Raw genomic sequence first — 27,224 nt, forward strand, 5'->3', positions numbered from 1 at the left:
TGATATGTTGTCTGACTGCGTCATCATAGGTGTCGTCCCGTTGTGTTGTCTGACTGTGTCATTATACCTGTTGTCCTGTTGTGTTGTCTTACTGCTTCATTATACCTGTCGTCCCGATATGTTGTCTGACTGCGTCATCACAGGTGTCATCCCGTTGTGTTGTCTGACTGTGTCATTATACCTGTCCTCCTGATATGTTGTCTGACTGTGTCACAAAACGTGTCATCCCGTTGTGTTGTCCTACTGCATCATTATACATGTCGTCCCATTGTGTCGTCTGACTGTGTCATTATACCTGTTGTCCTGTTGTGTCTTCTGACTGTGTCAATATAGGTGTTGTCCCATTGTGTTGTCTGACTTTATCAGTATACCTGTTGTCCTGTTGTGTTGTCTGACTGCGTCATTTTGCCTGTTGTCCTGTTGTGTTGTCTTACTGCGTCATTTTACCTGTCGACCTGATAAGTTGTCTGACTGCATCATTATAGGTGTCATCCCATTGTGTCGTCTGACTGTGTCATTATACCTGTTGTCCTGTTGTGTTGTCTTACTGCGTCATTATTCGTGTCATCCCGTTGTGTCTTCTGACTGTGTCAATATAGGTGTCGTCCCATTGTGTTGTCTGACTGTGTCATTATACTTGTTGTCCTGTTGTGTTGTCTTACTGTGTCATTATACCTGTCGTCCCGTTGTGTTGTCTGACTGTGTCCTCATACCCGTCGTCCTGATATGTTGTCTGACTGCGTCATTATACTTGTTGTTCCGTTGTGTTGTCTGACTGTGTCATTATATCCGTCATCCTGTTGTGTTGTCTGACTGTGTCATTACACCTGTTGTCCTGTTGTGTTGTCTTACTGCGTCATTATACGTGTCGTACCGTTGTGTTGTCTGACTGTGTCATTATACGTGTCGTCCCGTTGTGTCTTCTGACTGTGTCCTTATACCTGTCATCCTGTTGTGTTGTCTGACTGCGTCATTATACATGTCGTCCTGATATGTTGTCTGACTGCGTCATTATACCTGTCGTCACGTTGTGTTGTCTGACTGTGTCATTATATCTGTCATCCTGTTGTGTTGTCTGACTGTGTCATTATACCTGTTGTCCTGATATGCCATCTGACTGTGTCCTTATACCTGTTGTCTTACAGCGTCATTATACGTGTCATCCCGTTGTGTCTACTGACTGTGTCACTATAGGTGTTGTCCCATTGTGTTGTCTGACTGCGTCATTATACATGTCATCCTGTTGTATTGTCTTTCTGCGTCATTCTACGTGTCGTCCTGATATTTTGTCTGACTGCGTCATTATACATGTCGTCCTGATATGTTGTCTGACTGGGTCATTATACTGGTTGTCTTACTGCGTCATTATACCTGTCCTCCCGTTGTGTTGTCTAACTTTGTCATTATACCTGTCATCCTGATATCTTGTCTGACTGCGTCATTATACGTGTCGTCCCGTTGTGCTGTCTGACTGTGTCATTATACCTCTCGTCCTGTTGTGTCGTCTGACTGTGTCCTTATACCTGTCGTCCCGTTGTGTCGTCCAACTGTGTCCTTATACCTATCGTCCCGTTGTGCTATCCGACTGTCTCATTATATTTGTCGTCCCGTTGTGTCTTCTGACTGTGTCATTATACGTGTTGTCCTGTTGTGTTGTCTTACTGTGTCATCATACCTGTCGTCCTCATATGTTGTCTGACTGTGTCATTATACCTGGTGTCCTGTTGTGTTGTCTTACTGTGTCATTATACGTGTCGTCCCGATATGTTGTCTGACTGTTTCATTATACCTGTTGTCCTGTTGTGTTGTCTTACTGCGTCATTATACGTGTCGTACCATTGTGTTGTCTGACTGTGTCATTATAGGTGTCATCCCATTGTGTTGTCTGACTGTATCATTATACCTGTTGTCCTGATATGTCGTCTGACTGTGTCCTTATACCTGTTGTCTTACTGCGTCATTATACGTGTCATCCCGTTGTGTCTACTGACTGTGTCATTATACCTGTTGTCCTGTTGTGTTGTCTTACTGCTTTATTATACGTGTCGTCCCGTAGTGTCGTCTTACTGCTTCATTATACCTGTCGTCCTGATATGTTGTCTTACTGCGTCATTATACCTGTTGTCCTGTTGTGTTGTCTTACTGCGTCATTATGCGTGTCATCCCGTTGTGTCTTCTGACTGTGTCAATATAGGTGTCGTCCCGTTGTGTTGTCTGACTGTGTCATTATACCTGTTGTCCTGTTGTGTTGTCTTACTGCTTTATTATACGTGTCGTCCCGTAGTGTCGTCTTACTGCTTCATTATACCTGTCGTCCTGATATGTTGTCTGACTGCGTCATCACAGGTGTCATCCCGTTGTGTTGTCTTACTACGTCATTATACGTGTCGTCCTGTTGTGTCGTCTGACTGCGTCATTATAAACGTCGTCCTGATATGTTGTCTGACTGCGTCATCATAGGTGTCGTCCCGTTGTGTTGTCTGACTGTGTCATTATACCTGTTGTCCTGTTGTGTTGTCTTACTGCTTCATTATACCTGTCGTCCTGATATGTTGTCTGACTGCGTCATCACAGGTGTCATCCCGTTGTGTTGTCTGACTGTGTCATTATACCTGTCCTCCTGATATGTTGTCTGACTGTGTCACAAAACGTGTCATCCCGTTGTGTTGTCCTACTGCATCATTATACATGTCGTCCCATTGTGTCGTCTGACTGTGTCATTATACCTGTTGTCCTGTTGTGTCTTCTGACTGTGTCAATATAGGTGTTGTCCCATTGTGTTGTCTGACTTTATCAGTATACCTGTTGTCCTGTTGTGTTGTCTGACTGCGTCATTTTGCCTGTTGTCCTGTTGTGTTGTCTTACTGCGTCATTTTACCTGTCGACCTGATAAGTTGTCTGACTGCATCATTATAGGTGTCATCCCATTGTGTCGTCTGACTGTGTCATTATACCTGTTGTCCTGTTGTGTTGTCTTACTGCGTCATTATTCGTGTCATCCCGTTGTGCCTTCTGACTGTTTCAATATAGGTGTCGTCCCATTGTGTTGTCTGACTGTGTCATTATACTTGTTGTCCTGTTGTGTTGTCTTACTGTGTCATTATACCTGTCGTCCCGTTGTGTTGTCTGACTGTGTCCTCATACCCGTCGTCCTGATATGTTGTCTGACTGCGTCATTATACTTGTTGTTCCGTTGTGTTGTCTGACTGTGTCATTATATCCGTCATCCTGTTGTGTTGTCTGACTGTGTCATTACACCTGTTGTCCTGTTGTGTTGTCTTACTGCGTCATTATACGTGTCGTACCGTTGTGTTGTCTGACTGTGTCATTATACGTGTCGTCCCGTTGTGTCTTCTGACTGTGTCCTTATACCTGTCATCCTGTTGTGTTGTCTGACTGCGTCATTATACATGTCGTCCTGATATGTTGTCTGACTGCGTCATTATACCTGTCGTCACGTTGTGTTGTCTGACTGTGTCATTATATCTGTCATCCTGTTGTGTTGTCTGACTGTGTCATTATACCTGTTGTCCTGATATGCCATCTGACTGTGTCCTTATACCTGTTGTCTTACTGCGTCATTATACGTGTCATCCCGTTGTGTCTACTGACTGTGTCACTATAGGTGTTGTCCCATTGTGTTGTCTGACTGCGTCATTATACATGTCATCCTGTTGTATTGTCTTTCTGCGTCATTCTACGTGTCGTCCTGTTTTGTCGTCCGACTGCGTCATTATACCTGTCATCCTGATATGTTGTCTGACTGTGTCCTTATACCTGTCGTCCCGTTGTGTTGTCTGACTGCATCATTATACATGTCGTCCTGAAATGTTGTCTGACTGCGTCATTATACGTGTCGTCCCGTTGTGCTTCTGACTGTGTCATTATACCTGTCGTCCTGTTGTGTTGTCTGACTGCGTCATTATAGGTGTCATCCAGTTGTCTTGTCTTAATGCGTCATTAAACGTGTCGTCCTGTTGTGTCGTCTGACTGCGTCATCATACCTGTCGTCCTGATATGTGGTCTGACTGCGTCATCATAGGTGTCGTCCCATTGTGTTGTCTGACTGTGTCATTATACTTGTTGTCCTGTTGTGATGTCTGACTGTGTCATTATACGTGTCGTCCTGATATTTTGTCTGACTGCGTCATTATACATGTCGTCCTGATATGTTGTCTGACTGGGTCATTATACTGGTTGTCTTACTGCGTCATTATACCTGTCCTCCCGTTGTGTTGTCTAACTTTGTCATTATACCTGTCATCCTGATATCTTGTCTGACTGCGTCATTCTACGTGTCGTCCCGTTGTGCTGTCTGACTGTGTCATTATACCTCTCGTCTTGTTGTGTCGTCTGACTGTGTCCTTATACCTGTCGTCCCGTTGTGTCGTCTAACTGTGTCCTTATACCTATCGTCCCGTTGTGCTATCCGACTGTCTCATTATATTTGTCGTCCCGTTGTGTCTTCTGACTGTGTCATTATACCTGTTGTCCTGTTGTGTTGTCTTACTGTGTCATCATACCTGTCGTCCTCATATGTTGTCTGACTGTGTCATTATACCTGGTGTCCTGTTGTGTTGTCTTACTGTGTCATTATACGTGTCGTCCCGATATGTTGTCTGACTGTGTCATTATACCTGTTGTCCTGTTGTGTTGTCTTACTGCGTCATTATACGTGTCGTACCATTGTGTTGTCTGACTGTGTCATTATAGGTGTCATCCCATTGTGTTGTCTGACTGTATCATTATACCTGTTGTCCTGATATGTCGTCTGACTGTGTCCTTATACCTGTTGTCTTACTGCGTCATTATACGTGTCATCCCGTTGTGTCTACTGACTGTGTCAATATAGGTGATGTCCCATTGTGTTGTCTGACTGCGTCATTATACATGTCATCCTGTTGTGTTGTCTTTCTGCGTCATTCTACGTGTCGTCCTGATATTTTGTCTGACTGCGTCATAATACATGTCGTCCTGATATGTTGTCTGACTGCGTCATTATACTGGTTGTCTTACTGCGTCATTATACCTGTCCTCCCGTTGTGTTGTCTGACTGTGTCCTTATACCTGTCGTCCTGTTGTGTTTTCTGACTGTGTCATTATACCTGTTGTCCTGTTTTCTTGTCTTACTGCGTCATTATACCTGTCGTCCTGATATGTTGTCTCACTGTGTCATTATACCTGTCGTCCTGATATGTTGTCTGACTGTGTCACAATACGTGTCATCCTGATATGTCGTCTGACTGTGTCATTATACCTGTCGTCCTAATATGTTGTCTGACAGCGTCATTATACTTGTCGCCCCGTTGTGTCGTCTGACTGTGTCATTATACCTGTCCTCCCGTTGTGTTGTCTTACTGCGTCATTATACGTGTCGTCCTGTTGTGTCGTCTGACTGCGTCATTATACGTATCGTCCTTATATGTTGTCTGACTGTGTCATTATAGGTGTCATCCCGTTGTGTCTTCTGACTGTGTCAATATAGGTGTCATCCCATTGTGTTGTCTGACTGCGTCATTATACCTGTCATCCTGATACGTTGTCTGACTGTGTCATTATACCTGTCGTCCTGATATGTTGTCTGACTGCGTCATTATATCTGTCGTCCTGATATGTTGTCTGACTGCGTCATCATAGGTGTCGTCCCGTTGTGTTGTCTGACTGTGTCATTATACCTGTCCTCCTGATATGTTGTCTGACTGTGTCACAATACGTGTCATCCTGATATGTTGTCTGATTGTGTCATTATACCTGTCGTCCTGATATGTTGTCTTACTGCGTCATTTTACCTGTCGTCCTGATATGTTGTCTGACTGAGTCATTATAAGTCTTATCCCGTTGAGTTGTCTGACTGTGTCCTTATACCTGTCATCCTGTTGTGTTGTCTTACTGCGTCATTATACGTGTCGTCCTGATATGTTCTCTGACTGTGTCATTATACCTGTTGTCCTGTTGTGTTGTCTGACTGTGTCAATATAGTTGTCGTCCCATTGTGTTGTCTGACTGTGTCATTATACCTGTTGTCCTGTTGTGTTGACTTACTGCGTGATTATACGTGTCGTCCCGTTTTGTCTTCTGACTGTGTCAATATGGGTGTTGTCCCATTGTGTTGTCTGACTGTGTCATTATACCTGTTGTCCTGTTGTGTTGTCTGACTGCGTCATTATACCTATCGTCCTGTTGTGTTGTCTGACTGTGTCAATATAGGTGTCGTCCCATTGTGTTGTCTGAATGTGTCATTATACCTGTTGTCCTGTTGTGTTGACTTACTGCGTCATTATACGTGTCGTCCCGTTTTGTCTTCTGACTGTGTCAATATAGATGTTGTCCCATTGTGTTGTCTGACTGTGTCATTATATCTGTTGTCCTGTTGTGTTGTCTGACTGCGTCATTATACGTGTCATCCTGATATGTTCTCTGACTGTGTCATTATACCTGTTGTCCTGTTGTGTTGTCTGACTGTGTCAATATAGGTGTCGTCCCATTGTGTTGTCTGACTGTGTCATTATACCTGTTGTCCTGATATGTTGACTGACTGTGTCACAATACGTGTCATCCCGTTGTGGTGTCCTACTGCATCATTATACATGTCGTCCTGATAGGTTGTCTGACTGCGTCATTATACATGTTGTCCCATTGTGTTGTCTGACTGTGTCATTATACCTGTCGTCCTGTTGTGTTGTCTTACTGTGCATTGTACCTGTCATCCCGTTGTGTTGTCTAACTGTGTCATTATACCTGTCCTCCTGATATGTTGACTGACTGTGTCACAATACGTGTCATCCCGTTGTGGTGTCCTACTGCATCATTATACATGTCGTCCTGATGTGTTGTCTGACTGCGTCATTATACGTGTTGTCCCATTGTGTTGTCTGACTGTGTCATTATACCTGTCATCCCGTTGTGTTGTCTAACTTTGTCATTATACCTGTCGTCCTGATATGTTGTCTGACTGCGTCATTATACCTGTTGTCTGACTGTGTCATAATACCTGTCCTCCTGATATGTTGTCTGACTGTGTCACAATACGTGTCATCCCGTTGTGGTGTCCTACTGCATCATTATACATGTCGTCCTGATATTTTATCTGACTGCGTCATTATACGTGTTGTCCCGTTGTGTTGTCTGACTGCATCATTATACATGTCATCCTGATTTGTTGTCTGAATGCGTCATTACAGGTGTCATCCTGTTGTGTTATGTGACTGCGTCATTATACTTGTCATCCTGTTGTGTTGTCTTACTGCGTCATTATACGCTTTGTCCTCATATGTTGTCTGACTGTGTCATTATACCTTTTGTCCTGTTCTGTTGTCTGACTGTGTCATTATACGTGTCGTCCTGATATGTTGTCTTACTGCGTCATTATACCTGTCGTCCTGATATGTTGTCTGACTGAGTCATTATAAGTCTCATCCCGTTGTGTTTTCTGACTGTGTCCTTATACCTGTCATCCTGTTGTGTTGTCTTACTGCGTCATTATACGTGTCGTCCTGATATGTTCTCTGACGGTGTCATTATACCTGTTGTCCTGTTGTGTTGACTTACTGCGTCATTATACGTGTCGTCCCGTATTGTCTTCTGACTGTGTCAATATGGGTGTTGTCCCATTGTGTTGTCTGACTGTGTCATTATACCTGTTGTCCTGTTGTGATGTCTGACTGCGTCATTATACCTGTCATCCTGTTGTGTTGTCTGACTGTGTCAATATAGGTGTCGTCCCATTGTGTTGTCTGACTGTGTCATTATACCTGTTGTCCTGTTGTGTTGACTTACTGCGTCATTATACGTATCGTCCCGTTTTGTCTTCTGACTGTGTCAATATAGATGTTGTCCCATTGTGTTGTCTGACTGTGTCAATATAGGTGTGGTCCCGTTGTGCTGTCTGACTGCGTCATTATACCTGTTGTGCTATTGTGTTGTCTGACTACGTCATTATACGTGTCGTCCCGTTGTGTTGTCCTACTGCGTCATTATACGTGTCGTTCCGTTGTCTCGTCTGACTGCGTCATTATACCTGTCGTCCCGTTGTGTTGTCTGACTGTGTACTCATACCCGTCGTCCTGTTGTGTTGTATGACTGTGTCATTATACCTGTTGTCCTGTTGTGTTGTCCTACTGCATCATTATACATGTCGTCCTGATATTTTGTCTGACTGCGTCATTATACGTGTTGTCCCATTGTGTTGTCTGACTGTGTCATTATACCTGTTGTCCTGTTGTGTTGTCTGACTGCGTCATTATACGTGTCATCCTGATATGTTGTCTGACTGCGTCATTACAGGTGTCATCCCGTTGTGTTGTCTGACTGTGTCATTATACCTGTTGTCCTGTTGTGTTGTGTTGTCTAACTGCGTCATTATATGTGTCATCCCGTTGTGTTGTCCGACTGCATCATTATACATGTCGTCCTGATATATTGTGTGACTGCGTCATTGTACGTGTTGTCCCGTTGTGTTGTCTGACTGTGTCATTATACCTGTCGTCCTGTTGTGTTGTCTGACTTTGTCATTATACCTGTCGTCCTGTTGTGTTGTCTTACTGCGTCATTAAACGTGTCGTCCCGTTGTGTTGTCGTACTGCGTCATTATACGTGTCGTCGTGATATGTTGTCTGACTGTGTCATCATACCTGTTGTCCTGTTGTGTTGTCTGACTGCGTCATTATACGTGTCATCCCGTTGTGTCTTCTGACTGTGTCAATATAGGTGTACTCCCATTGTATTGTCTCACTACATCATTATACGTGTCGTCCTGTTGTGTTGTCTGACTTTGTCAGTTTACCTGTCGTCCTGATATGTTGTCTTACTGCGTCATTAAACGTCATTATACCTATTGTCCTGTTGTGTGGTCTGACTGCGTCATTATACGTGTCATCCCGTTGTGTCTTCTGACTGTGTCAATATAGGTCTCGTCCTGATATGTTGTGTGAATGCGTCATTATACGTGTTGTCCCGTTGTGTTGTTTGACTGTGTCATTATACCTGTCGTCCTGTTGTGTTGTCTGACTTTGTCATTATACCTGTCGTCCTGTTGTGTTGTCTTACTGCGTCATTAAACATGTCGTCCCGTTGTGTTGTCTTACTGCGTCATTATACGTCTCGTCCTGATATGTTGTCTGACTGTGTCAATATAGGTGTCGTCCCATTGTGTTGTCTGACTGTGTCATTATACCTGTTGTCCTGTTGTGTTGTCTGACTACATCATTATACGTGTCGTCCGCATATGTTGTCTGACTGTGTCATTATATCTGTTGTCCTGTTGTGTTGTCTGACTGCGTCATTATGCGTGTCGTCCTGTTATGTTGTCTGACTGTGTCATCATACCTGTTGTCCTGTTGTGTTGTCTGACTGCGTCATTATACGTGTCATCCCGTTGTGTCTTCTGACTGTGTCATTATACGTGTTGTGCTGTTGTGTCGTCTGACTACGTCATTATACCCGTCTTCCTGATAAGTGGTCTGACTGCGTCATCATGGGTGTCGTCCCGTTGAGTTGTTTGACTGTGTCATTATACCTGTTGTCCTGTTGTGTTGTCTGACTGCGTCATCATAGGTGTCGTCCCGTTGTCTTGTCTGACTGTCTCATTATACCTGTCGTCCTGTTGTGTTGTCTGACTTTGTCAGTTTACCTGTCGTCCTGTTGTGTTGTCTTACTGCGTCATTAAACGTGTCGTCCAGTTGTGTCTTCTGACTGTGTCAATATAGGTGTCGTCCCATTGTGTTGTCTGACTGTGTCATTATACCTGTTGTCCTGTTGTGTTGTCTGACTGCGTCATTATGCTTGTCGTCCTGATATGTTGTCTGACTGTGTCATCATACCTGTTGTCCTGTTGTGTTGTCTGACTGCGTCATTATACGTGTCATCCCGTTGTGTCTTCTGACTGTGTCAATATAGGTGTCATCCCATTGTGTTGTCTCACTGCGTCATTATACGTGTTGTCCTGTTGTGTCGTCTGAGTGCGTCATTATACCTGTCTTCCTGATATGTGGTCTGACTGCGTCATCATAGGTGTCGTCCCGTTGAGTTGTTTGACTGTGTCATTATACCTGTTGTCCTGTTGTGTTGTCTGACTGCGTCATCATAGGTGTCGTCCCGTTGTCTTGTCTGACTGTCTCATTATACCTGTCGTCCTGTTGTGTTGTCTGACTTTGTCAGTTTACCTGTCGTCCTGTTGTGTTGTCTTACTGCGTCATTAAACGTGTCGTCCCGTTGTGTCTTCTGACTGTGTCAATATAGGTGTTGTCCCATTGTGTTGTCTGACTGTGTCATTATACCTGTTGTCCTGTTGTGTTGTCTGACTGCGTCATTATGCTTGTCGTCCTGATATGTTGTCTGACTGTGTCATCATACCTGTTGTCCTGTTGTGTTGTCTGACTGCGTCATTATACGTGTCATCCCGTTGTGTCTTCTGACTGTGTCAATATAGGTGTCGTCCCATTGTGTTGTCTCACTGCGTCATTATACGTGTTGTCCTGTTGTGTCGTCTGAGTGCGTCATTATACCTGTCTTCCTGATATGTGGTCTGACTGCGTCATCATAGGTGTCGTCCCGTTGAGTTGTTTGACTGTGTCATTATACCTGTTGTCCTGTTGTGTTGTCTGACTGCGTCATTATACGTGTCGTCCTGTTGTGTCGTCTGACTGTGTCATTATACGTGTCGTCCCGTTGTGTTGTCTGACTGCGTCATTATACCTGTTGTCCTGTTGTGTTGTCTTACTGCGTCATTTTACCTGTCGACCTGATAAGTTGTCTGACTGTGTCATTATACCTGTTGTCCTGTTGTGTTGTCTTACTGCCTCATTATACGTGTCATCTCGTTGTGACTTCTGACTGTGTCAATATAGGTGTCGTCCCATTGTGTTGTCTGACTGTGTCATTATACCTGTTGTCCTGTTGTGTTGTCTGACTGTGTCATTATACGTGTCGTCCCATTGTGTTGTCTTACTGCGTCATTATACGTGTCGTCCCGTTGTGTCGTCTGACTGCGTCATTATGCGTGTCGACCTGAAAAGTTGTCTGACTGCGTCATTATAGGTGTCGTCCCATTGTGTCGTCTGACTGTGTTACTATAGGTGTTGTCCTGATATGTTGTCTGACTGCGTCATTACAGGTGTCATCCCGTTGTGTTTTCCTTCTGCATCATTATACATGTCGTTCTGATATGTTGTGTGACTGCGTCATTATACGTGTTGTCCCGTTGTGTTGTCTGACTGTGTCATTATACTTGTCGTCCTGTTGTGTTGTCTGACTTTGTCATTATACCTGTCGTCCTCTTGTGTTGTCTGACTGTGTCAATATAGGTGTCGTCCCATTGTGTTGTCTGAATGTGTCATTATACCTGTTGTCCTGTTGTGTTGTCTGACTACGTCATTATACGTGTCGTCCTGATATGTTGTCTGACTGTGTCATTATATCTGTTGTCCTGTTGTGTTGTCTGACTGCGTCATTATGCGTGTCGTCCTGATATGTTGTCTGACTGCGTTATAAAACATGTCGTCCCGTTGTGTTGTCTTACTGCGTCATTATACGTGTCGTCCTGATATGTTGTCTGACTGTGTCATTATACCTGTTGTCCTGTTGTGTTGTCTGACTGCGTCATTATACGTATCATCCTGATATGTTGTCTGACTGTGTCAATATAGGTGTCGTCCCATTGTGTTGTCTGAATGTGTCATTATACCTGTTGTCCTGTTGTGTTGTCTGACTACGTCATTAGACGTGTCGTCCTGATATGTTGTCTGACTGTGTCATTATACCTGTTGTCCTGTTGTGTTGTCTGACTGCGTCATCATAGGTGTCGTCCCGTTGTCTTGTCTGACTGTCTCATTATACCTGTCGTCCTGTTGTGTTGTCTGACTTTGTGAGTTTACCTGTCGTCCTGTTGTGTTGTCTTACTGCGTCATTAAACGTGTCGTCCAGTTGTGTCTTCTGACTGTGTCAATATAGGTGTCGTCCCATTGTGTTGTCTGACTGTGTCATTATACCTGTTGTCCTGTTGTGTTGTCTGACTGCGTCATTATGCTTGTCGTCCTGATATGTTGTCTGACTGTGTCATCATACCTGTTGTCCTGTTGTGTTGTCTGACTGCGTCATTATACGTGTCATCCCGTTGTGTCTTCTGACTGTGTCAATATAGGTGTCGTCCCATTGTGTTGTCTCACTGCGTCATTATACGTGTTGTCCTGTTGTGTCGTCTGAGTGCGTCATTATACCTGTCTTCCTGATATGTGGTCTGACTGCGTCATCATAGGTGTCGTCCCGTTGAGTTGTTTGACTGTGTCATTATACCTGTTGTCCTGTTGTGTTGTCTGACTGCGTCATCATAGGTGTCGTCCCGTTGTCTTGTCTGACTGTCTCATTATACCTGTCGTCCTGTTGTGTTGTCTGACTTTGTCAGTTTACCTGTCGTCCTGTTGTGTTGTCTTACTGCGTCATTAAACGTGTCGTCCCGTTGTGTCTTCTGACTGTGTCAATATAGGTGTCGTCCCATTGTGTTGTCTGACTGTGTCATTATACCTGTTGTCCTGTTGTGTTGTCTGACTGCGTCATTATGCTTGTCGTCCTGATATGTTGTCTGACTGTGTCATCATACCTGTTGTCCTGTTGTGTTGTCTGACTGCGTCATTATACGTGTCATCCCGTTGTGTCTTCTGACTGTGTCAATATAGGTGTCGTCCCATTGTGTTGTCTCACTGCGTCATTATACGTGTTGTCCTGTTGTGTCGTCTGAGTGCGTCATTATACCTGTCTTCCTGATATGTGGTCTGACTGCGTCATCATAGGTGTCGTCCTGTTGAGTTGTTTGACTGTGTCATTATACCTGTTGTCCTGTTGTGTTGTCTGACTGCGTCATTATACGTGTCGTCCTGTTGTGTCGTCTGACTGTGTCATTATACGTGTCGTCCCGTTGTGTTGTCTGACTGCGTCATTATACCTGTTGTCCTGTTGTGTTGTCTTACTGCGTCATTTTACCTGTCGACCTGATAAGTTGTCTGACTGTGTCATTATACCTGTTGTCCTGTTGTGTTGTCTTACTGCCTCATTATACGTGTCATCTCGTTGTGACTTCTGACTGTGTCAATATAGGTGTCGTCCCATTGTGTTGTCTGACTGTGTCATTATACCTGTTGTCCTGTTGTGTTGTCTGACTGTGTCATTATACGTGTCGTCCCATTGTGTTGTCTTACTGCGTCATTATACGTGTCGTCCCGTTGTGTCGTCTGACTGCGTCATTATGCGTGTCGACCTGATAAGTTGTCTGACTGCGTCATTATAGGTGTCGTCCCATTGTGTCGTCTGACTGTGTTATTATAGGTGTTGTCCTGATATGTTGTCTGACTGCGTCATTACAGGTGTCATCCCGTTGTGTTTTCCTTCTGCATCATTATACATGTCGTTCTGATATGTTGTGTGACTGCGTCATTATACGTGTTGTCCCGTTGTGTTGTCTGACTGTGTCATTATACTTGTCGTCCTGTTGTGTTGTCTGACTTTGTCATTATACCTGTCGTCCTCTTGTGTTGTCTGACTGTGTCAATATAGGTGTCGTCCCATTGTGTTGTCTGAATGTGTCATTATACCTGTTGTCCTGTTGTGTTGTCTGACTACGTCATTATACGTGTCGTCCTGATATGTTGTCTGACTGTGTCATTATATCTGTTGTCCTGTTGTGTTGTCTGACTGCGTCATTATGCGTGTCGTCCTGATATGTTGTCTGACTGCGTTATAAAACATGTCGTCCCGTTGTGTTGTCTTACTGCGTCATTATACGTGTCGTCCTGATATGTTGTCTGACTGTGTCATTATACCTGTTGTCCTGTTGTGTTGTCTGACTGCGTCATTATACGTATCATCCTGATATGTTGTCTGACTGTGTCAATATAGGTGTCGTCCCATTGTGTTGTCTGAATGTGTCATTATACCTGTTGTCCTGTTGTGTTGTCTGACTACGTCATTATACGTGTCGTCCTGATATGTTGTCTGACTGTGTCATTATACCTGTTGTCCTGTTGTGTTGTCTGACTGCGTCATCATAGGTGTCGTCCCGTTGTCTTGTCTGACTGTCTCATTATACCTGTCGTCCTGTTGTGTTGTCTGACTTTGTGAGTTTACCTGTCGTCCTGTTGTGTTGTCTTACTGTGTCATTAAACGTGTCGTCCAGTTGTGTCTTCTGACTGTGTCAATATAGGTGTCGTCCCATTGTGTTGTCTCACTGCGTCATCATACGTGTTGTCCTGTTGTGTCGTCTGAGTGCGTCATTATACCTGTCTTCCTGATATGTGGTCTGACTGCGTCATCATAGGTGTCGTCCCGTTGAGTTGTTTGACTGTGTCATTATACCTGTTGTCCTGTTGTGTTGTCTGACTGCGTCATCATAGGTGTCGTCCCGTTGTCTTGTCTGACTGTCTCATTATACCTGTCGTCCTGTTGTGTTGTCTGACTTTGTCAGTTTACCTGTCGTCCTGTTGTGTTGTCTTACTGCGTCATTAAACGTGTCGTCCCGTTGTGTCTTCTGACTGTGTCAATATAGGTGTCGTCCCATTGTGTTGTCTGACTGTGTCATTATACCTGTTGTCCTGTTGTGTTGTCTGACTGCGTCATTATGCTTGTCGTCCTGATATGTTGTCTGACTGTGTCATCATACCTGTTGTCCTGTTGTGTTGTCTGACTGCGTCATTATACGTGTCATCCCGTTGTGTCTTCTGACTGTGTCAATATAGGTGTCGTCCCATTGTGTTGTCTCACTGCGTCATTATACGTGTTGTCCTGTTGTGTCGTCTGAGTGCGTCATTATACCTGTCTTCCTGATATGTGGTCTGACTGCGTCATCATAGGTGTCGTCCCGTTGAGTTGTTTGACTGTGTCATTATACCTGTTGTCCTGTTGTGTTGTCTGACTGCGTCATTTTACGTGTCGTCCTGTTGTGTCGTCTGACTGTGTCATTATACGTGTCGTCCTGTTGTGTTGTCTTACTGCGTCATTTTACCTGTCGACCTGATAAGTTGTCTGACTGTGTCATTATACCTGTTGTCCTGTTGTGTTGTCTTACTGCCTCATTATACGTGTCATCTCGTTGTGACTTCTGACTGTGTCAATATAGGTGTCGTCCCATTGTGTTGTCTGACTGTGTCATTATACCTGTTGTCCTGTTGTGTTGTCTGACTGTGTCATTATACGTGTCGTCCCATTGTGTTGTCTTACTGCGTCATTATACGTGTCGTCCCGTTGTGTCGTCTGACTGCGTCATTATGCGTGTCGACCTGATAAGTTGTCTGACTGCGTCATTATAGGTGTCGTCCCATTGTGTCGTCTGACTGTGTTATTATAGGTGTTGTCCTGATATGTTGTCTGACTGCGTCATTACAGGTGTCATCCCGTTGTGTTTTCCTTCTGCATCATTATACATGTCGTTCTGATATGTTGTGTGACTGCGTCATTATACGTGTTGTCCCGTTGTGTTGTCTGACTGCGTCATTATACTTGTCGTCCTGTTGTGTTGTCTGCCTTTGTCATTATACCTGTCGTCCTCTTGTGTTGTCTGACTGTGTCAATATAGGTGTCGTCCCATTGTGTTGTCTGAATGTGTCATTATACCTGTTGTCCTGTTGTGTTGTCTGACTACGTCATTATACGTGTCGTCCTGATATGTTGTCTGACTGTGTCATTATATCTGTTGTCCTGTTGTGTTGTCTGACTGCGTCATTATGCGTGTCGTCCTGATATGTTGTCTGACTGCGTTATAAAACATGTCGTCCCGTTGTGTTGTCTTACTGCGTCATTATACGTGTCGTCCTGATTGTTGTCTGACTGTGTCATTATACCTGTTGTCCTGTTGTGTTGTCTGACTGCGTCATTATACGTATCATCCTGATATGTTGTCTGACTGTGTCAATATAGGTGTCGTCCCATTGTGTTGTCTGAATGTGTCATTATACCTGTTGTCCTGTTGTGTTGTCTGACTACGTCATTATACGTGTCGTCCTGATATGTTGTCTGACTGTGTCATTATACCTGTTGTCCTGTTGTGTTGTCTGACTGCGTCATCATAGGTGTCGTCCCGTTGTCTTGTCTGACTGTCTCATTATACCTGTCGTCCTGTTGTGTTGTCTGACTTTGTGAGTTTACCTGTCGTCCTGTTGTGTTGTCTTACTGCGTCATTAAACGTGTCGTCCAGTTGTGTCTTCTGACTGTGTCAATATAGGTGTCGTCCCATTGTGTTGTCTGACTGTGTCATTATACCTGTTGTCCTGTTGTGTTGTCTGACTGCGTCATTATGCTTGTCGTCCTGATATGTTGTCTGACTGTGTCATCATACCTGTTGTCCTGTTGTGTTGTCTGACTGCGTCATTATACGTGTCATCCCGTTGTGTCTTCTGACTGTGTCAATATAGGTGTCGTCCCATTGTGTTGTCTCACTGCGTCATTATACGTGTTGTCCTGTTGTGTCGTCTGAGTGCGTCATTATACCTGTCTTCCTGATATGTGGTCTGACTGCGTCATCATAGGTGTCGTCCCGTTGAGTTGTTTGACTGTGTCATTATACCTGTTGTCCTGTTGTGTTGTCTGACTGCGTCATCATAGGTGTCGTCCCGTTGTCTTGTCTGACTGTCTCATTATACCTGTCGTCCTGTTGTGTTGTCTGACTTTGTCAGTTTACCTGTCGTCCTGTTGTGTTGTCTTACTGCGTCATTAAACGTGTCGTCCCGTTGTGTCTTCTGACTGTGTCAATATAGGTGTCGTCCCATTGTGTTGTCTGACTGTGTCATTATACCTGTTGTCCTGTTGTGTTGTCTGACTGCGTCATTATGCTTGTCGTCCTGATATGTTGTCTGACTGTGTCATCATACCTGTTGTCCTGTTGTGTTGTCTGACTGCGTCATTATACGTGTCATCCCGTTGTGTCTTCTGACTGTGTCAATATAGGTGTCGTCCCATTGTGTTGTCTCACTGCGTCATTATACGTGTTGTCCTGTTGTGTCGTCTGAGTGCGTCATTATACCTGTCTTCCTGATATGTGGTCTGACTGCGTCATCATAGGTGTCGTCCCGTTGAGTTGTTTGACTGTGTCATTATACCTGTTGTCCTGTTGTGTTGTCTGACTGCGTCATTATACGTGTCGTCCTGTTGTGTCGTCTGACTGTGTCATTATACGTGTCGTCCCGTTGTGTTGTCTGACTGCGTCATTATACCTGTTGTCCTGTTGTGTTGTCTTACTGCGTCATTTTACCTGTCGACCTGATAAGTTGTCTGACTGTGTCATTATACCTGTTGTCCTGTTGTGTTGTCTTACTGCCTCATTATACGTGTCATCTCGTTGTGACTTCTGACTGTGTCAATATAGGTGTCGTCCAATTGTGTTGTCTGACTGTGTCATTATACCTGTTGTCCTGTTGTGTTGTCTGACTGTGTCATTATACGTGTCGTCCCATTGTGTTGTCTTACTGCGTCATTATACGTGTCGTCCCGTTGTGTCGTCTGACTGCGTCATTATGCGTGTCGACCTGATAAGTTGTCTGACTGCGTCATTATAGGTGTCGTCCCATTGTGTCTTCTGACTGTGTTATTATAGGTGTTGTCCTGATATGTTGTCTGACTGCGTCATTACAGGTGTCATCCCGTTGTGTTTTCCTTCTGCATCATTATACATGTCGTTCTGATATGTTGTGTGACTGCGTCATTATACGTGTTGTCCCGTTGTGTTGTCTGACTGTGTCATTATACCTGTCGTCCTGATATGTGGTCTGACTTTGTCATCATAGGTGTCGTCCCGTTGAGTTGTCTGACTGTGTCAATATAGGTGTCGTCCCATTGTGTTGTCTGAATGTGTCATTATACCTGTTGTCCTGTTGTGTTGTCTGACTGCGTCATTTTACCTGTCGACCTGATATGTTGTCTGACTGCGTTATAAAACATGTCGTCCCGTTGTGTTGTCTTACTGCGTCATTATACGTGTCGTCCTGATATGTTGTCTGACTGTGTCATTATACCTGTTGTCCTGTTGTGTTGTCTGACTGCGTCATTATACGTATCATCCTGATATGTTGTCTGACTGTGTCAATGTAGGTGTCGTCCCATTGTGTTGTCTGAATGTGTCATTATACCTGTTGTCCTGTTGTGTTGTCTTACTGCGTCATTAAACGTGTCGTCCCGTTGTGTTGTCTTACTGCGTCATTATACGCTTTGTCCTCATATGTTGTCTGACTGTGTCATTATACCTGTTGTCCTGTTGTGTTGTCTGACTGCGCCATTATACGTGTCATCCTGATATGTTGTCTGACTGTGTCATTATACCTTTTGTCCTGTTCTGTTGTCTGACTGTGTCATTATACGTGTCGTCCTGATATGTTGTCTTACTGCGTCATTATACCTGTCGTCCTGATATGTTGTCTGACTGAGTCATTATAAGTCTCATCCCGTTGTGTTGTCTGACTGTGTCCTTATACCTGTCATCCTGTTGTGTTGTCTTACTGCGTCTTTATACGTGTCGTCCTGATATGTTCTCTGACGGTGTCATTATACCTGTTGTCCTGTTGTGTTGTCTTACTGCGTCATTAAACGTGTCGTCCCGTTGTGTCTTCTGACTGTGTCAATATAGGTGTCGTCCCATTGTGTTATCTGACTGTGTCATTATACCTGTTGTCCTGTTGTGTTGTCTGACTGCGTCATTATGCTTGTCGTCCTGATATGTTGTCTGACTGTGTCATCATACCTGTTGTCCTGTTGTGTTGTCTGACTGCGTCATTATACGTGTCATCCCGTTGTGTCTTCTGACTGTGTCAATATAGGTGTCGTCCCATTGTGTTGTCTCACTGCGTCATTATACGTGTTGTCCTGTTGTGTCGTCTGAGTGCGTCATTATACCTGTCTTCCTGATATGTGGTCTGACTGCGTCATCATAGGTGTCGTCCCGTTGAGTTGTTTGACTGTGTCATTATACCTGTTGTCCTGTTGTGTTGTCTGACTGCGTCATTATACGTGTCGTCCTGTTGTGTCGTCTGACTGTGTCATTATACGTGTCGTCCCGTTGTGTTGTCTGACTGCGTCATTATACCTGTTGTCCTGTTGTGTTGTCTTACTGCGTCATTTTACCTGTCGACCTGATAAGTTGTCTGACTGTGTCATTATACCTGTTGTCCTGTTGTGTTGTCTTACTGCCTCATTATACGTGTCATCTCGTTGTGACTTCTGACTGTGTCAATATAGGTGTCGTCCCATTGTGTTGTCTGACTGTGTCATTATACCTGTTGTCCTGTTGTGTTGTCTGACTGTGTCATTATACGTGTCGTCCCATTGTGTTGTCTTACTGCGTCATTATACGTGTCGTCCCGTTGTGTCGTCTGACTGCGTCATTATGCGTGTCGACCTGATAAGTTGTCTGACTGCGTCATTATAGGTGTCGTCCCATTGTGTCTTCTGACTGTGTTATTATAGGTGTTGTCCTGATATGTTGTCTGACTGCGTCATTACAGGTGTCATCCCGTTGTGTTTTCCTTCTGCATCATTATACATGTCGTTCTGATATGTTGTGTGACTGCGTCATTATACGTGTTGTCCCGTTGTGTTGTCTGACTGTGTCATTATACTTGTCGTCCTGTTGTGTTGTCTGACTTTGTCATTATACCTGTCGTCCTCTTGTGTCTTCTGACTGTGTCAATATAGGTGTCGTCCCATCGTGTTGTCTGACTGCGTCATTATACCTGTCGTCCTGTTGTGTCGTCTGACTGCGTCATTATACCTGTCGTCTTGATATGTGGTCTGACTGCGTCATCATAGATGTCGTCCCGTTGTCTTGTCTGACTGTGTCATTATACCTGTCCTCCTGATTTGTTGTCTGACTGCGTCATTATACCTGACGTACTGTTGTGCTGTCTGACTGTGTCATTATACCTGTCCTCCCGTTGTGTTGTCTGACTGTGTCATTATGCGTGTCGTCCTGATATGTTGTCTGACTGTGTCATTATACCTGTTGTCCTGTTGTGTTGTCTGACTGCGTCATTATGCGTGTCGTCCTGATATGTTGTCTGACTGCGTTATAAAACATGTCGTCCCGTTGTGTTGTCTTACTGCGTCATTATACGTGTCGTCCTGATATGTTGTCTGACTGTGTCATTATACCTGTTGTCCTGTTGTGTTGTCTGACTGCGTCATTATACGTATCATCCTGATATGTTGTCTGACTGTGTCAATGTAGGTGTCGTCCCATTGTGTTGTCTGAATGTGTCATTATACCTGTTGTCCTGTTGTGTTGTCTGACTACGTCATTATACGTGTCGTCCTGATATGTTGTCTGACTGTGTCATTATACCTGTTGTCCTGTTGTGTTGTCTGACTGCGTCATTATGCGTGTCGTCCTGATATGTTGTCTGACTGTGTCATCATACCTGTTGTCCTGTTGTGTTGTCTGACTGCGTCATCATAGGTGTCGTCCCATTGTGTTGTCTGACTGTGTCATTATAGCTGTCATCCTGTTATGTTGTCTTCCTGCGTCATTATACATGTCGTCCTGATATGTTGTCTGACTGTGTCATTATACCTGTTGTCCTGTTGTGTTGTCTGACTGCGTCATTATACCTGTCTTCCTGATATGTTGTCTGACTGCGTCATCATAGGTGTCGTCCCGTTGTGTTGTCTGACTGTGTCATTATACCTGTTGTCCTGTTGTGTTGTCTTACTGCTTTATTATACGCGTCGTCCCGTTGTGTCGTCTTCCTGCGTCATTATACCTGTCCTCCTGATATGTTGTCTGACTGTGTCACAAAACGTGTTATCCCGTTGTGTTGTCCTACTGCATCATTATACCTGTCATCCTGTTGTGTTGTCTTACTGCGTCATTATACGCTTTGTCCTCATATGTTGTCTGACTGTGTCATTATACCTGTTGTCCTGTTGTGTTGTCTGACTGCGCCATTATACGTGTCATCCTGATATGTTGTCTGACTGTGTCATTATACCTTTTGTCCTGTTCTGTTGTCTGACTGAGTCATTATACCTGTTGTCCTGTTGTGTTGTCTGACTGTGTCATTATACGTGTCATCCTGATATGTTGTCTTACTGCGTCATTATACCTGTCGTCCTGATATGTTGTCTGACTGAGTCATTATAAGTCTCATCCCGTTGTGTTGTCTGACTGTGTCCTTATACCTGTCATCCTGTTGTGTTGTCTTACTGCGTCATTATACGTGTCGTCCTGATATGTTCTCTGACGGTGTCATTATACCTGTTGTCCTGTTGTGTTGACTTACTGCGTCATTATACGTGTCGTCCCGTATTGTCTTCTGACTGTGTCAATATGGGTGTTGTCCCATTGTGTTGTCTGACTGTGTCATTATACCTGTTGTCCTGTTGTGTTGTCTGACTGCGTCATTATACGTGTCATCCCGTTGTGTCTTCTGACTGTGTCAATATAGGTGTCGTCCCATTGTGTTGTCTTACTGCGTCATTATACGTGTCGTCCCGTTGTGTTGTCTGACTGCGTCATTATACCTGTTGTCCTGTTGTGTTGTTTTACTGCGTCATTTTACCTGTCGACCTGATAAGTTGTCTGACTGCGTCATTATAGGTGTTGTCCCATTGTGTTGTCTGACTGTGTAATTATACCTGTTGTCCTGTTGTGTTGTCTTACTGCTTTATTATACGCGTCGTCCCGTTGTGTCGTCTTCCTGCGTCATTATACCTGTCCTCCTGATATGTTGTCTGACTGTGTCACAAAACGTGTTATCCCGTTGTGTTGTCCTACTGCATCATTATACCTGTCATCCTGTTGTGTTGTCTTACTGCGTCATTATACGCTTTGTCCTCATATGTTGTCTGACTGTGTCATTATACCTGTTGTCCTGTTGTGTTGTCTGACTGCGCCATTATACGTGTCATCCTGATATGTTGTCTGACTGTGTCATTATACCTTTTGTCCTGTTCTGTTGTCTGACTGAGTCATTATACCTGTTGTCCTGTTGTGTTGTCTGACTGTGTCATTATACGTGTCATCCTGATATGTTGTCTTACTGCGTCATTATACCTGTCGTCCTGATATGTTGTCTGACTGAGTCATTATAAGTCTCATCCCGTTGTGTTGTCTGACTGTGTCCTTATACCTGTCATCCTGTTGTGTTGTCTTACTGCGTCATTATACGTGTCGTCCTGATATGTTCTCTGACGGTGTCATTATACCTGTTGTCCTGTTGTGTTGACTTACTGCGTCATTATACGTGTCGTCCCGTATTGTCTTCTGACTGTGTCAATATGGGTGTTGTCCCATTGTGTTGTCTGACTGTGTCATTATACCTGTTGTCCTGTTATGTTGTCTTACTGCGTCATTAAACGTGTCGTCCCGTCGTGTCTTCTGACTGTGTCAATCTGGTGTCGTCCCATCGTGTTGTCTGACTGCGTCATTATACCTGTTGTCCTGTTGTGTTGTCTGACTTTGTCATCATACGTGTCGTCCTGATATGTTGTCTGACTGTGTCATTATACCTGTTGTCCTGTTGTGTTGTCTGACTGCGTCATTATGCGTGTCGTCCTGACATGTTGTCTGACTGCGTCACTATACGTGTCGTCCTGCTGTGTTGTCTGACTGCGTCAATATAGGTGTCGTCCCATTGTGTTGTCTGACTGTGTAATTATACCTGTTGTCCTGTTGTGTTGTCTTACTGCGTCATTTAACGTGTCGTCCCGTCATGTCTTCTGACTGTGTCAATATAGGTGTCGTCCTGCTGTGTTGTCTGACTGCGTCATTATACGTGTCGTCCTGATATGTTGTCTGACTGCGTCATTATAGGTGTCTTCCTTATATGTTGTCTGACTGCGTCATCATAGGTGTCGTCCCGTTGTGTTGTTTCACTGTGTCATTATACCTGTTGTCCTGTTGTGTTGTCTGACTGCGTCATTATACGTGTCATCCCGTTGTGTCTTCTGACTGTGTCAATATAGGTGTCGTCCCATTGTGTTGTCTTACTGCGTCATTATACGTGTCGTCCCGTTGTGTTGTCTGACTGCGTCATTATACCTGTTGTCCTGTTGTGTTGTTTTACTGCGTCATTTTACCTGTCGACCTGATAAGTTGTCTGACTGCGTCATTATAGGTGTTGTCCCATTGTGTTGTCTGACTGTGTAATTATACCTGTTGTCCTGTTATGTTGTCTTACTGCGTCATTAAACGTGTCGTCCCGTCGTGTCTTCTGACTGTGTCAATATAGGTGTCGTCCCATCGTGTTGTCTGACTGCGTCATTATACCTGTCGTCCTGTTGTGTCGTCTGACTGCGTCATTATACCTGTCGTCTTGATATGTGGTCTGACTGCGTCATCATAGATGTCGTCCCGTTGTCTTGTCTGACTGTGTCATTATACCTGTCCTCCTGATATGTTGTCTGACTGCGTCATTATACCTGACGTACTGTTGTGCTGTCTGACTGTGTCATTATACCTGTCCTCCCGTTGTGTTGTCTGACTGTGTCATTATGCGTGTCGTCCTGATATGTTGTCTGACTGTGTCATCATACCTGTTGTCCTGTTGTGTTGTCTGACTGCGTCATCATAGGTGTCGTCCCATTGTGTTGTCTGACTGTGTCATTATAGCTGTCATCCTGTTATGTTGTCTTCCTGCGTCATTATACATGTCGTCCTGATATGTTGTCTGACTGTGTCATTATACCTGTTGTCCTGTTGTGTTGTCTGACTGCGTCATTATACCTGTCTTCCTGATATGTTGTCTGACTGCGTCATCATAGGTGTCGTCCTGTTGTGTTGTCTGACTGTGTCATTATACCTGTTGTCCTGTTGTGTTGTCTTACTGCTTTATTATACGCGTCGTCCCGTTGTGTCGTCTTCCTGCGTCATTATACCTGTCCTCCTGATATGTTGTCTGACTGTGTCACAAAACGTGTCATCCCGTTGTGTTGTCCTACTGCATCATTATACATGTCGTCCTGATGTGTTGTCTGACTGCGTCATTATATGTGTTGTCCTGTTGTGTTGTCTGACTGTGTCATTATACCTGTTGTCCTGTTGTGTTGTCTGCCTGCATCATTATACATGTCGTCCTGATGTGTTGTCTGACTGCGTCATTATATGTGTTGTCCTGTTGTGTTGTCTGACTGCGTCATTATACGTGTCGTTCCGTTGTGTCGTCTGACTGCGTCATTATACCTGTCGTCCCGTTGTGTTGTCTGACTGTGTCTTCATACCTGTCGTCCTGTTGTGTTGTCTGACTGTGTCATTATACCTGTCGTCCCATTGTGTTGTCTGACTGTGTCATTATACCTGTCATCCTGTTATGTTGTCTTCCTGCGTCATTATACCTGTCGTCCTGTTGTGTCGTCTGACTGCGTCATTATACCTGTCGTCTTGATATGTGGTCTGACTGCGTCATCATAGATGTCGTCCCGTTGTCTTGTCTGACTGTGTCATTATACCTGTCCTCCTGATATGTTGTCTGACTGCGTCATTATACCTGACGTACTGTTGTGCTGTCTGACTGTGTCATTATACCTGTCCTCCCGTTGTGTTGTCTGACTGTGTCATTATGCGTGTCGTCCTGATATGTTGTCTGACTGTGTCATCATACCTGTTGTCCTGTTGTGTTGTCTGACTGCGTCATCATAGGTGTCGTCCCATTGTGTTGTCTGACTGTGTCATTATAGCTGTCATCCTGTTATGTTGTCTTCCTGCGTCATTATACATGTCGTCCTGATATGTTGTCTGACTGTGTCATTATACCTGTTGTCCTGTTGTGTTGTCTGACTGCGTCATTATACCTGTCTTCCTGATATGTTGTCTGACTGCGTCATCATAGGTGTCGTCCTGTTGTGTTGTCTGACTGTGTCATTATACCTGTTGTCCTGTTGTGTTGTCTTACTGCTTTATTATACGCGTCGTCCCGTTGTGTCGTCTTCCTGCGTCATTATACCTGTCCTCCTGATATGTTGTCTGACTGTGTCACAAAACGTGTCATCCCGTTGTGTTGTCCTACTGCATCATTATACATGTCGTCCTGATGTGTTGTCTGACTGCGTCATTATATGTGTTGTCCTGTTGTGTTGTCTGACTGCGTCATTATACGTGTCGTTCCGTTGTGTCGTCTGACTGCGTCATTATACCTGTCGTCCCGTTGTGTTGTCTGACTGTGTCTTCATACCTGTCGTCCTGTTGTGTTGTCTGACTGTGTCATTATACCTGTCGTCCCATTGTGTTGTCTGACTGTGTCATTATACCTGTCATCCTGTTATGTTGTCTTCCTGCGTCATTATACATGTCGTCCTGATATGTTGTCTGACTGTGTCATTATACCTGTTGTCCTGTCGTGTCTTCTGACTGTGTCAATATAGGTGTGGTCCCGTTGTGCTGTCTGACTGCGTCATTATACCTGTTGTGCTATTGTGTTGTCTGATTACGTCATTATACGTGTCGTCCTGTTGTGTTGTCTGACTGTGTAATTATACCTGTTGTCCTGTTGTGTTGTCTGACTGCGTCATTATACCTGTCGTCCTGATATGTTGTCTGACTGCGTCATCACAGGTGTCATCCCGTTGTGTTGTCTGACTGTGTCAATATAGGTGTCGTCCCATTGTGTTGTCTGACTGTGTCATCATACGTGTCATCCTGATATGTTGTCTGACTGTGTCATTATACCTGTTGTCCTGTTGTGTTGTCTGACTGCGTCATTATGCGTGTCGTCCTGACATGTTGTCTGACTGCGTCACTATACGTGTCGTCCTGCTGTGTTGTCTGACTGCGTCATTATACGTGTCGTCCTGATATGTTGTCTGACTGCGTCATTATAGGTGTCTTCCTGATATGTTGTCTGACTGCGTCATCATAGGTGTCGTCCCGTTGTGTTGTTTCACTGTGTCATTATACCTGTTGTCCTGTTGTGTTGTCTGACTGCGTCATTATACGTGTCATCCCGTTGTGTCTTCTGACTGTGTCAATATAGGTGTCGTCCCATTGTGTTGTCTTACTGCGTCATTATACGTGTCGTCCCGTTGTGTTGTCTGACTGCGTCATTATACCTGTTGTCCTGTTGTGTTGTTTTACTGCGTCATTTTACCTGTCGACCTGATATGTTGTCTGACTGCGTCATTATAGGTGTTGTCCCATTGTGTTGTCTGACTGTGTCATTATACCTGTTGTCCTGTTATGTTGTCTTACTGCGTCATTAAACGTGTCGTCCCGTCGTGTCTTCTGACTGTGTCAATCTGGTGTCGTCCCATCGTGTTGTCTGACTGCGTCATTATACCTGTTGTCCTGTTGTGTTGTCTGACTTTGTCATCATACGTGTCGTCCTGATATGTTGTCTGACTGTGTCATTATACCTGTTGTCCTGTTGTGTTGTCTGACTGCGTCATTATGCGTGTCGTCCTGACATGTTGTCTGACTGCGTCACTATACGTGTCGTCCTGCTGTGTTGTCTGACTGCGTCAATATAGGTGTCGTCCCATTGTGTTGTCTGACTGTGTAATTATACCTGTTGTCCTGTTGTGTTGTCTTACTGCGTCATTTAACGTGTCGTCCCGTCATGTCTTCTGACTGTGTCAATATAGGTGTCGTCCTGCTGTGTTGTCTGACTGCGTCATTATACGTGTCGTCCTGATATGTTGTCTGACTGCGTCATTATAGGTGTCTTCCTGATATGTTGTCTGACTGCGTCATCATAGGTGTCGTCCCGTTGTGTTGTTTCACTGTGTCATTATACCTGTTGTCCTGTTGTGTTGTCTGACTGCGTCATTATACGTGTCATCCCGTTGTGTCTTCTGACTGTGTCAATATAGGTGTCGTCCCATTGTGTTGTCTTACTGCGTCATTATACGTGTCGTCCCGTTGTGTTGTCTGACTGCGTCATTATACCTGTTGTCCTGTTGTGTTGTTTTACTGCGTCATTTTACCTGTCGACCTGATAAGTTGTCTGACTGCGTCATTATAGGTGTTGTCCCATTGTGTTGTCTGACTGTGTAATTATACCTGTTGTCCTGTTATGTTGTCTTACTGCGTCATTAAACGTGTCGTCCCGTCGTGTCTTCTGACTGTGTCAATATAGGTGTCGTCCCATCGTGTTGTCTGACTGCGTCATTATACCTGTCGTCCTGTTGTGTCGTCTGACTGCGTCATTATACCTGTCGTCTTGATATGTGGTCTGACTGCGTCATCATAGATGTCGTCCCGTTGTCTTGTCTGACTGTGTCATTATACCTGTCCTCCTGATATGTTGTCTGACTGCGTCATTATACCTGAC

Source organism: Semicossyphus pulcher, unplaced genomic scaffold (genome assembly GCF_022749685.1).
Source record: "Semicossyphus pulcher isolate SPU_LCO1_2020_fin unplaced genomic scaffold, fSemPul1.0.p SCAF_10, whole genome shotgun sequence".
In the NCBI taxonomy this organism is placed as follows: Eukaryota; Metazoa; Chordata; class Actinopteri; order Labriformes; family Labridae; genus Semicossyphus; species Semicossyphus pulcher.